This window comes from Anser brachyrhynchus, assembly GCF_964034855.1.
Source record: "Anser brachyrhynchus genome assembly, chromosome: 7".
NCBI lineage: Eukaryota > Metazoa > Chordata > Aves > Anseriformes > Anatidae > Anser > Anser brachyrhynchus.
In genome coordinates, this window is record NC_137701.1 from 8,398,774 (window position 1) to 8,411,749 (window position 12,976).

Below are 12,976 nucleotides of genomic sequence, written 5' to 3' on the forward strand. Positions count from 1 at the left end.
GTATATGCCTCCAGGTACTTGACGTTATGATTAGCTTAACTTCATTATGCTAAATTTGTTACTGCTATCAGCAAGCTTTACTCAACCTACGTATTAAGCAAATGAATGGCATATGGTACCACTCAACAAATCATTTTAACGGTCAGATAAATTTAAGGAACAGAGATAATACAACAGTATTTCTACATGCATCTTCCACCACCACCCTACCATTAACCAAGCTTATTTATTTTAAGAAAATGACTGGCATTTATTTTTTTCCCCTACCGAGGTTGTCAAATAGTTTGCCATAACTAATTTAAAATAATAGTAAAAATAAATAAATAAAAATAAATAAATAAAATAAAACCGAACTTCTGGAAAAGAAGTGCTTTTGTTCCAACAAGTTATTGGGAGAAACTACTGGATCGGAACAACCCTGGGTAACACTGCACTGTCAGTTTTACACAGGCAGAATTTGTGATCCCTCGTTCCCCTGGCAATGAAGAATACCAACGTATCACAAGAGAAAAAAGAAAAGACAGACACCAGCACTTGGAAGCAAACTGGCACAGGAACACTGCGCACAAACTGCTGTTTCATGCAGAACTGTGTGCCAACTACCTCAACAATCTCAACAAGGAAAGAAAAGGTAACACAGCACTCTGTAGAAGATGCTAGACATTTCCTGGCATGAACAATCACCAAATTTGAAAATCCTGGTATTTTTTAAGGAAAAGATTATAAAACATAACTCAAAATCTCAGAACGTTCTGTCTACTTTAACTATCATAAAAGGAAAACTAGACACAGTCTCTGGTAGGTTACCTCTAAAATACACCATCTCCCATTTTTACCATGAATTGTCTCCCCGTTTCTGCCCACATATTTTACAACCAACTTAAACTCTCTGCTGCACAGACAAAATGAACATGGGAAATTAGACAGGAGATGGAAACATCCTGTTGAAGTCCAGATTGTGGGTGCAACCACATAAAGATTACCATCAAACAGAAAATTCAAAAACATCATAAATATGTATTGTAATAAATGTAAATTGTACTGATTTTATCCTAGGAAAAAAGTAGGAAGTAGGGAAGAAGGAAGCCATCTTGGGAATGAATACCCCTTTTTCTGATGATCCCTTCTTCTTTCTCTTTGCTTTCCCATTACCACTAGCCCTCAGTAAATAACCCTGGTGAATTCTGCTTTAGACAGGGAGAACTTTTCTCTGGGATTGACAGATTTTGCATGTTTGTGCTTCTGGAAGGCGTAAAATAACTTGGGGTGAAGGATCTGAATTCCCAGTTGGCCCAAGGTGGAGTTCAATGAAATCGGCTGTTCGAGCAACTGTGGTGGCTGGAAGAGAGGATTTGTCTTGGGACCTAAGGATGGCAAAATGCTAGCCCTAAGGAAAAAGCTGCTTACTGAGGCTGTAACATTTCCCTTAGTTAATTTTAATGCAGGAAGTTAAATAGGAATAAAGATGATGGGTGCAAAAAAATCTCCACAGAAGCAGGACAATACCCCAAGAAAGGCCAGGTGAAAGAAGGTGGAGCACACTAGCAGAAATACAGCCCAAGCCAGATGCTGCAGTTCTGGGAGAACACTGCTGCTCTAAAGCAGACCACGGAGGGAGGAGCAGAGCAGAAGGGGGGGGGGGGGGGGGGGAGCCTGCCCATACAGCTGGGAAACAAAAAAAGAGGAATGGCAAGGGCCGCAGCTGGTCTTATGTATGAAACCAGCGTGTCAGTAAGGGAATCCATGCTCAGATAGCTAACCGCAACAGATAACAGAAGAGCAATTAAATTTTGTAACCTTAAGATAAACAAATCCTATCTGTATATTACTGCCTTTCATCTCAAACAAATCCGCTCCAAAGTTGCATCACCAGTTATTTTTCAAAAACGTGTTTGCAGAGTTTTTTTTTTCCTTAAACACAGAATTCAGTCTTGAATTCACTGCATTTGGTGTTAAATCTATTATGTAGATGTTCACTTCTAAAATACTACATAGGTATTTCTTAAAGCCTTAAAGTAAGAGTGGTATACAATTAAATCCTGTTAGTTTAATTACACTATAATAACGATGTCCTGAGGCTCCTCTGCGAGAAAGTTTCCTCCAGTTCCAAGACCAGGCTCACGCCAAAGGAAGCGACTTCAGCTTCTCTTCCCCGCCAGCCCTGGCTGTCCCGTGTTGGTGTCAGCGCAAGCAGCTGGGCAGCTGCACGGTGACACGGGCGCAGAATTGCTTGTGGTTAATTTTAACCTCAGGAGGAAGGTGAATGAAGCAAGTTAAAGGCTCGATCCCTTCCCTAGTTCTGATGCCCTGCAGACAGACAGACAGACTGGTGCACAAGGGAAGGTGCTGGAGGTGCAAGCCAAGTACCAAGCTGCAAAATTCTGTTCCCATCTCGGTCCTTCGCCCTTTGTTTGAGCTCACGTTATTTATTTACCATCTTTGCTTCCAAATGTGTTTCTCTACAACCTATTTAGTACATCCTGTAACACCTCAGCAAATGATAACATCTTTATAAGCTACCTTTATGCTCTTACAGTGAGCTGTATGCAAGCAAACATTACAGTAACCCAAGCAATGAAGAGTAACAAGCCGCTATCCCAATAAAGCAATAAAATATAATTGATGTATATCATATTCCTGGTATGTTGGAGTGTACAGTCTAACATTCACTCAGCAAAGAAATGAGACAACAAGAATTTGCGGGCAGTTTTTGATGAACAGGAGTAGATGACTGAATACTTTTAACACTAGGATAACTAGTAACTCCGGTGTCCCTCTTTCTTTCGTTTTGTTGGTTTAGGTGGATAAAGAAAGCTGTTTCAAGGTGAAACTCATTACTTCTACAGATCCAGAGAAGGGGAAAAAAAAAAAAAAAAACAAACACAAAAAAGCACCCACCAAGGTTACAAAAAGAACCAGGTCTGATGGAAGAAGTCAGATCAGGTGCTACAGCAGAAGCTCCCAGCTCTGGTTCTCTGCTGGGAAGGAGAGAAGAAAAGAAGCAGCTGTCTGTCCTGCCTCCTCTGGGCTCCTTTTGCAGGCATCTCTACTTGGTTTCCGTGCTTTCCCCCTCCTACCTCCTCCACAGGAATTTCAAATTCTGCTGGCAAGTCCATACAAACCATGTCGTATTTCCAACAGTTACTAATGGTCAGTGCTACAGTACAGTGAAACATTTATCAGCAGATAAACTGATTGCTCTTGAGCTGACTCTAGATCTGCAGGTGATCTCTTGCACTACTTCAGGGCCACAAGAATGGGAAGAATCTTCATTTTGCACAAACAAACCATTTGAATTTCCCCAGAAAAACATGTTGGAATTGCAGCAGAGGCAAAATCTGTTTTCCGCTGAGACGCTGGCTGGCATTTCTACTGTTTTGGCTGAACTGCAGGAGATCAGTCCTGCATGACTTGCAAGAGGAAAGAGAAAAAAGAAATGCAAAAGAACAAACAAGCCACAAAGAGCACAGAATGCAGACTAAGTGCGATGAAAATGTAACTAGGGAGCTGTACTGCATGGCCCTGAAGTATGGGAAAGGATTCAAACTGGGATTGACACCAGCAGAGGCAGTATGAGTATTTCAAAGCTACTCTCTTCTGCTGAGGCTGAACAGGCAACTGATGAGCACCGATAATGCACTGATGTTACAGCTGGTACTATTGGTCTGGAAAGTTTTTAGCCATGATCTGTGGACAGACTATAAGGAGGAATACTCCAGGCTACGAATCTGTCCTCCCAGCTCCCTACAACCCCACAGCACTCCTACCTTTCTCCCAAAACAGAGAAACAAGAACAGACCATGCATTTACGTAATCAGACCAACACTGAAGAAAGCAAGAGGACTTTGGAAGTGTCTTCTCCTCCCAGGGCCTCCCTGAAGTTGAGGGTGAGATTTATGTTTTCCAATAGCTAAGATCAGCCGGTCCCAAAGAACAACCCCAGGCTACTTAACCAACTGCAAAGAGGAACTGCTAGCCAAAATAACAACTGCTGTGCTAGGCACACATTGCTGTTTGGGTCTTGCACAGGTGCTCTGGAAAGCCAATACTTCAGAGCATACAGCTGAATGCAAAGCAAGGTTCTCCACGCTTATCTTAAGCTGTGAAAATTAAAAGGAAAGCAAAGCCTTCCAGCCTCCTAATTTCAAGAGGGAACACTTAGCATGCCCCTACCATGACATGCCTGCAGGGACAATGACAGGGTGCTTCCTACCGCACAGGAAAGGAGGATGCTTGCGGCAGACCCACACCAAGACTCCAGAACACAGGTTTGCCAACTCAAAACACAGGCTCCTCCCAAAAGCTTTGTTTCAAAGAACGTCAAAATTGTCAAGTTACGACATTCTTCAACAAGGACAAGCAGGGAAGGAAGGCATTCACGTTGGGTGGATGGGAAAAACTCCGAAATTCCGCAGGAAATGTAAGAATGGCAGCTGCTCCTGACGTCCTCTCATACTTACATGCCCACCTTGGTTTCCTAACCCTGTGGTTTTTGCTCTCTCTGCTGTGCCGGGTCCCCTTCCATTTAATCCCACATATTTCTGGTATCCAGTTTTCAGATGATTTAGTCCCAAAGCGATGCAGTGATCCTGACCGTGGCCAGCCCTGCTGGTTCATCTCCTCCTCTCGCTGGGATCTCCTGTGCTACCAGATGCCTACTGCCAACTGTGTGACAATGAAGTATTTGGGAGCAAGGATCAGCTCATAAACTACAGACTAATTACTCTCAGGATAAAAAGCTCATCACCTGTCTTGTGAGGAGTCACTGTGAACAACAGCAGAACTTCACTATTCTGATGAAGGACTCGAGTCTGGAAATTGAAAAGTGAACAATCAGAAAACTCTCCCGATCTTTAAATCCTATCCAGACATGGTATGACTCATACTGAAATTCATGAGACTTAACACACACTGGAAAAAAAAAAATCACAAATCCCCCGGTTGTCTTGGGAAGCTCACTCAATTGTATGAAAACACCAAAGAGTTCACATCCACCCCGTGGCACTGTCTCACCCCAGCTTAACAGCACGCTAGCTCTGTGGGGTCCCACAGGAGCGGAGCCACGAGCCTGTGAACATCCTGAACTGGCCCTAATTTTACACCAGCATTACAGGCAGCTTGCCTGGGACTACACGTGGCAATGCTCAGAACGCAGCTGGCTTGGATACGAGCGTTTTTGCAAGGCATTAAGGTGAGTGCGGGGCTTCTGACAGCACAGCAGTGAAATTCAGCAGGGCTACTTTTCTCCTCTCTCCAGACACTGCCAGTCAACAAGAGTTAACCTGTGAAAACCAGGAGATGGTATCATATAAAAAAAATGCTTAAATTAGGTGAATTCAGACATGTAGTGAATGTACTCTAGACAATCTTATCTAGATTTTACTCATGAGATAAAAATGCCCACTCCCACCAAAAACTTCCAATCCTCATAATGGCTAAACAAACATGTCCAACTATGAAATGACCCGTAAATGCTTTCTCAAGGACTAATTCTTCCAGCACGCCTACTCAGTGTTTGTTTTCAGAATTAACTAACTTCAGTTGCTGTTGAAGTATTAATTCCCCTGGACTGGTTAACTGTTAAATCCATAATAAGGACATGAAAGAAAAATCAGAGCGCTGCCTCATGAACTCAACCTCTTCCATGCATCCCAGAGTGAAAACAAGATTAAAACAAACTGCAGCTAGTATCATCCTCTGGCATCGCACCACACAACAGAACACTGCTTATTTACTCTGACAGTCACCACAGACCAAACACGGAGAGCAATATGCCACCGTTTTGCGCTAACAGGCACCAAACCAAACTACACACTTAAAAACCCCTCATGGGTTGAGAGAGGCTCTCTGGTATGCAGAGTTATGCTGAGACCTCAGCAAAGGTCTGCAGTCGGGCTTGTTATCTTCTTTGGCATTCACCAGGAGTTTTTACCTGGCAGAGATTTCACTCCGAAACACTACCCGGCCTCCCAGCAGATGGGTTACAGCTCTCCCTATCGTCTACAGACATCGGCAACTGCTTATCGCAACAATTACTGGCGCCCACCATCTCTTGTCTTCCCAAACTGGCAAACTTTATGCAGCTGAATATTTGTGCTGAACCAGCAGGCCTGAGGAATTTAGGCACTAATACCTCAAATTATCAACCATAGCTGTGGGTTTCCCTAGAAAAGAAAATTCATGATACAGAGTTAGAGTGGGGAAAAAAAATAAGCGGCAACACAGTAAGATTTTTACGTCTTCAACAAATAAGTTTAGAAGGGAAAGTGAGAAGGGGCGAAGCAAGGGGAGAAATCAGTATTTGGGGAAAAAAACACAACTGTAGGATAACTGAAAATATAAAGAGAAAAAAGGAGTTTCTGTGCTTGGATATCCTAGAAAAGGAGAAATTACATCTTCTAATCCAAGGAGATGCTACAGCCAGTATTTTCCAGCTACAGGGCTCCTGCACCAAATCATACGATTACTATAGCTCTTATACAGAGACTGAATCGTCACACTCGCACTGAACTGTTAGTTTAGGGTTCAACGAAAGAAATACATTCAGCTTCTTAAAACAGTTATCTGTTACGGTGCTGAACTCCGACGGCTGACTTCATGAACTGGTAGGTGCTTTTCATCTTCAGTTCTCTTTACGTAATTCTTCACAGATGTTAATGATAAAAGGCCAAACTGGCTGGTGGAGGTAGGGTCGGTTAGAATATTAACCACCCGAGAAGTAAAAACCTGCAAAAGGTAAACAGTCGGCACCGTTTCACCTTTTAATAAAATAAAATAAAAACACCTGCAAAATGCTTAGCCATAAATGCCATTTGCTCAGAATATTTTGGAATGAGTTTTTAAGTTTCCATGGGCTGCTCCAGCACGCCAGCTTCTTCCACTTAACTTTTGCATGCTGCAGAGCAGATCAACAGAGCACAGAAGCAGGTAGTGCTAACATGCATAGGAAAAAATAAAAAAAAAAAATAAAACCTCAGGAACACCAGGGCTGCCTGGAATCAGGCTTTTTTTCTCGTCTTTGAAACGGCACAACACCAATAGGCTAACAACAACACACCAGGAACACAAGCCTAGAAATTCCCTGTAAGTATTACACAACTGCCCTTGAAAAAAGACATCGAGGAAGCAGTGCTACGTTTGCATCCCACGATCAACATAAAATAAGATAGAGCTTACAATATAATCCTTTAAAGACAAGTACATTGGCACATTATTGCAGCCTGCAGGCAGAGTATCAATGCTCCTTTGCAACCTCAGAAGTTTGTCCCCAAATCTGCACTTATATTCTTCTGGAGGCAGGTGTGGCAGTGCCGTGACATCTCACTCCAGCTTCCAACTGGCCTCACTCTGGCGGTACGGAGCGCCAGGGGCTGCAGGGGCAAGGGACGGACAGAAGGACGAATCTGTGTTTGGACAGTTGCAACCTTCTTGGTTTGGGGGTTTGGCTGGATCCTGGGGTGGAGGCCTACTGAATTTCATGGTTACACTGTGCGCCCCTGCTGGCTGGGAGGAAGGGCAGGTTACGATGCACGTGCTTCAGTTTGCATTTCTTTTAATGCCAGAGTTGATAATTAGAAGTTTGTTAATTGGGAAGTCGTCAATTTAAATTCCCCAACACAAGGCCCACAGCAGCTAGGTAGAATGTTGGGATGAAAATAAAATAATTTACAGCGATTTTGGTTTCAATAAAAAAGAGCATAGGTCAATATATTTAAATCTGAGACCTAAAGTTACATTCCTAACCCATATTTAGCAGTATGAATGAAACCCTGTTACAGGAGAGCATTCCTATTTTGGGAAGCCTTTATGCACACTTTTTATTTCATGTGAAACGGAAAGCATTTAAATGATTTCCTGTATCAGGGGCCCACGAACACTGATTTTCAAAGGCACTGGATGTATCCCTTTGAAGTCGATTCTTCTGAAATCAACGTTATCTGCAAACTGAAATCGCAATGCCCTTACTCCACAAGATGTAACGGAGACAGTTTGCTGTTCATTGTAAACAAATCTCGCCATTAAAACAAGCACATTTCACAGCTTAGCAACAGAAGAAATGCTCACTGTAAAACCCTGATTAATCAGCAGTTCCCATTGAGCACCAAACTCTTCTTGATCTACCATTTAATTAAGCGCGCGAGGATATCATGTACATACATGTGTCTGCTTATTAGAGTCTCTGCTCTACTATGCTGTGTTGACTGTGTATTAAGTTGTCATTCAGAAGAGCACTGCCAAGTTTTTATTTAATATGCATTCAGCACTTATTTAGCTCAAAAGCTTTGACATTCCCAGCTCTGAGATTCCCTTGCATGTTACAACTTGTCAAACTTGCTGCCTTTCATTACAACCATTCAGCCTGCTTTCAGCAGCTGCAGAAATATTAAGGTAATTACAGGTTCGAAATCAGGATCCTCATTCACAAGAGCATTACTCTGGTATTGCAAGAAGGAAGTCTTGCACAAAACCAAGCTGCTATTGCCGTACATCAGATTTCTAAAGAAAAACAGTAAACGCATGGGCGACCCTGAAGTTGTAAATCCCTCTTATGGAAATCCAACCAAATGAGGTTAAAATATATTCTGAAATAATACCTGTGCCCCTAGAAAGAAAACAGAAGGTAATAGAAAGCTAGTTTTTCTTTCATTCCCTGGTAACAACTCTCCTCCCACATCCTAGTGACAGGAGCCAAGAATTAAGAGAATGGAATTCGTGAAAAAGCAATGTGTAAAACATTTTGAAATCAGCATATTATTAGCACCTATGAATTTATACGTATTCAAAAGCCCTCACATTAATCTTTTATGCAAATAAGACATTTCCCTGACTTGTAAACTAAAAAGGTCTTAAAAACTGGAAACAATTGGGGTTTTGTGCTTAAGAGAAACGGAGAACAGCATTTAGTGCTGGCAGACTGTCTCCCTCCCCTTCCAAAAACCAGAATCCAGTCCTCTTATCAGGTTTGAAGTGAAATTACAGCTCAGAGTGGAAAATTAGGACCTGATCTTGCAAAAACAAATAGCTTCACCTTATAACATGGCTCAAAGATGGGCAATGAGCCCCAGCCCTTAAGCAGTGCCTTCTGTCGCGAGGCCTGCAGAAGTGCACTGATGTTCCTCAATTAGCCATGAGAAAAATGCTAGCAAAAATGGAAAATAATCTAGAACAAACAGATGAGATCTGGAGATACCAGTCATAATATTTTCTTCCTTCCTGTATTCTCTCCGCCTTACCGCTCCCCTCCCCGCCAAGTATTTGTACTAAAAGTAGATTTCCAATCTTTTCTCGTTCCAACTAGAAATTAAAGGAAAAAAGAAAAAGCAGGGGGTGGGGGAAGATTTACTATCGCTGCACATTCATTAAAAAAGTTTCCAGGCGCAATGAACCCTGTGGGCATGGAAAAGTACAACAGTGCTACTTCGTCAGGCTTGAGGTTGCTGGAAGATAATCAGTAAAACATGTCTTTCAAAATCAGAGGAAAAGCATGAAAATATTTCAGAAGGAAAAAATCCCGCCACATGATGCAAAAGGATTGTATTCAGATGGGGGAAGAGGGCACGGGACTTTTCCCAAGTAGACAGACAGCTACTTGTTTCACAGAAAAATCTATTGTAAGAAGCTTTTCTCTCTAATCAATTAGGTACAGACATTACTGTTTGATGGGGTGAGCAGCTGTGCCTTCAAAGAACCCCAGGGATGGACCTTTTGATTCTGGAAGATCACTCAGGGCATTTGGAAGTACACTGCAAACAACCAGAACCTCCAGCCACATCAGAATCACACAAAACACCTGACTGAGGATGCAGAGTTAGCCCAGGAAGGTATGATAGGCAGCTCCCTGAGCAGAGAGATGCTCTTGAAAACACTGCAAACTCACATCCTCCCCCCGGTCACCTTGTTTGAAATCTGGGATCATTTTCCACGGTAAATCTTCCATGTTCATGAACCATAAAGAAAGATCGAAAAGTTCCAAGTAAACTCGGCTGGTGCAGCGTTGTCTATGCTGCATTTTAGCTGGCTGCTGTGAGCTGTGACTTCCTGAGGGAACTGCCTATGCTCAGCTTTCTGATGGCCTCCCTGGGTGCTCCATCCGCTTTGGTTAATGCACTGAACATAGAGCTAGCACCTAACGTCTGTCTTTAAGAAAGCACAGAGAAGCACTACCATATCCCCTACACAGTGTCGCTGGGAATTTCTTGCCCAAAGGCCAGAACAGTACTAGGAAATGACAAGCTACTGATGAAAGTTTAGTACAGTGCCTAAGAAACCTTCCATGGAAGATGTGACAAGTTAAAGAGCTGACACCAGCAGCAAAACGCCAAAATTCCTGCGATGAGCCAACTGTTTCTTCATATTGACAAATACTCAAAAGCCCAAATATGTTTTGATAAAGTTTCTGAAACGGGACAAGATTTTCCAGTCCCTCTAGAAACCAGAGAAGCACTGTAAACTGTCAACTAAAAGAACTGCGCTCACCAGCAGACCGAGAACCTCTAGTGTGAGGACAGCACCGATGCAAGGCCCAAGGGATGAGCAACAGTCTAAGCGCCTTGCAGGGGCTATTTGCAACTGACCAACATGGGTATTGAAATAGATGGATAGAGACAATCTTACTTGAGACACCAAGCACCGAGACACAGCTCAGAAGAGCTTATGTCAACACTCATCGGGCAAAACCCTTTTCAGGGTAACGAGAATGAACAGGTTCAAAAAGTTAAAAATAGATCCATTTTTTTTTTCCTGCCATGAAAAATTTGGGCTGGAATCGGAACTTCTCCATGCTGATGGGAAACAGCCTGGTCTCAGGTAAACACGGACGGAGAAGGTCCTCACTCTCCCCTTACGTTTTGGATTGATACCCCCTCCCCCCCACACAAAACAAGGATGTAGCAATGACCTACTGCAAATAGCCTCCGACTAGCATGATGATTTGTGAAAGTTAAATGCAATCAGTATAAGGTGATATAGGCAAACCACAAACATTTTCCCCATCTGTCACTGCATTAATAGAACCTCATAACATCTAGAATATAACAGAGAGGAGGAGTCTTTCCAGGTGAGAAATAAAAGTCAAAAAGCGAGGCAACGAGCATTCCCTCACCCACATAATCACAATATTTCTGGAAAACACTAAGAACCAATTCCCTAGGAGAGAAAGGCATTTCAAAGCAACATAAATCCACTAAGTGGAAGTAAAAATGGATGCTAACTTTTAGGTTTTTGTCCTGCTCAAAGACGACCCAAAGAAACTTCCAAGTGGTAAAGCTCAGGAGAAAAGCAAGGCTCAGCAGCTGCACTGCTGCAAAACTGATGTACCTTTGCCATCCTGGAGGAAAAGTGCAGCCTTTTAGCCGGGCAGATACATCTTGGGAAAGGTGGAGAAGGAAGAAAACCATTCCAAGCTTAAGATAGTGATAAATTCAGATGAGAGACAGCCTGTTCTTGCTGCAATGTTAATTCAAGCATTGGCTCAACCTGTGCACACAGACAAAAGTCTTCAACTTAAATCAGCCAGTGCTTTTAACTCTGAGCTTGTGGGTCCAGCAGCACAGTTCAAACACCAGCGATTCTTGTGCTGACAACACAACAAAGCCTTTGCCAATGCACACTGCTAACCACGACATCCCTGCTGCTTTACTGGAGGAACATAAAAAGAAGAGGAAAAAGAAAAAAAGAGGTTGCACCAAGTCAGCCTACAGATGATCTACCAAGTCTCCTGCCTCTAAGCAGTGGCCAGGTAACAGCCTTGAAACGGGGCAGCACAGAGCAGCACTTCTCAAGAATACTCCCTCAGCTTCCAGCAGCTGCAGGTTGGGGATGTCCTAAGCCAAAGGTGGTGTCTGTGTACTTAATAAACCTCTGCATTTTTTTTGTCAGTGCAACAAAACAAACTGAATACGCCTTAAGTGGAAAGATAACTTAAGGAATTCGAAAACTAAAAGAAATAAAGGACTGGCAGAATGAGAAACTGGACTGTCCCTGGCAAGAATAAAAAAGAAAGCCCTTGCGCAGAACTTCAGTCCAAGTTTTAGACTATTCACAACCCTCTGAGAATCAGCATTTCTCATCAGTTCTCCCTATTCAGCTCGTGTAATCACCAGATAAGAACCCCAGAGGCAGAGCTGGTACTCAGAAGTTCAAATGTATCAGCTAAGAGAAGAATGCTGATTCTCCAGCACCAGGAGCACGAGGCTGTGTTTGCACTGAAGTATTTCAAAAGAATAATTTTGTGCAGACTCAAATATTTAAAGCGATCATAGCTCAGCTGGCAACTCATTACGCTTTGGTCTTTTTAATATTGTATTTATCACTGACAATATGTAAAAGAAAATGAAAACTCATGTTTATGTTGCATTTCTTCTACTGTTTTCGAGATCTACAGAGTTTAACAAAATGCAGCAGGGATTTGATACATTAAGCTTTTGAAAAAACTAAGAAATTTTTTCTTTAAATACCTGATTTTCCTTCAACACCAGTGTCACTCTTAGTGCTTTCCAGAAACTCCCTAAAAGTCGTCTCCTGTAACAGGAGATCAGCAAACACAAAAACGGTCCTGAGTTCAAGTGCTACAAATGTAAGCACCAGAAAGTTCCTACCTATCTACTCTCACCATCACATCCTACCAGATCTTAAGACGTGCTCTGTTCTCTTCACCTGTCAGAAGGGGAAAGAAGCTGTCTTCTCACTGCTTTCTACAATTTCTCAACGGCAGATAGTGAGTTAACGTTGTAGTAAGGTAAGAAAAAAAAGAAAAAACAGGCTAAAACAATTTAACCATCCACTTCTCTTCCCCATCACCAATTTCCAAAGCTACAATAATTTGTATTGACAGGTTACTTGTCAATTTAATAGACCCAGAGAACTGCAGAATTAGTTAATTACATTAATTTCACTCTAGTACTTCTTGAAAAAGATACCAGCAACAACAAAAACAATCCTGCCAGCTTCAAATTAACAGAACAACCTCATTAAGTAA

The 12,976-nt window shown here is 42.4% G+C and overlaps 1 protein-coding gene across 12 annotated transcripts in view; it reads right to left on the reverse strand.

Moving 5' to 3' along the window:
* The window catches only part of KANSL1L (KAT8 regulatory NSL complex subunit 1 like), a 63,143-nt gene that overhangs the window by 43,396 nt on the left and 6,771 nt on the right, over window positions 1–12,976 (reverse strand). The gene's annotated exons all lie outside the window — the stretch shown is intronic.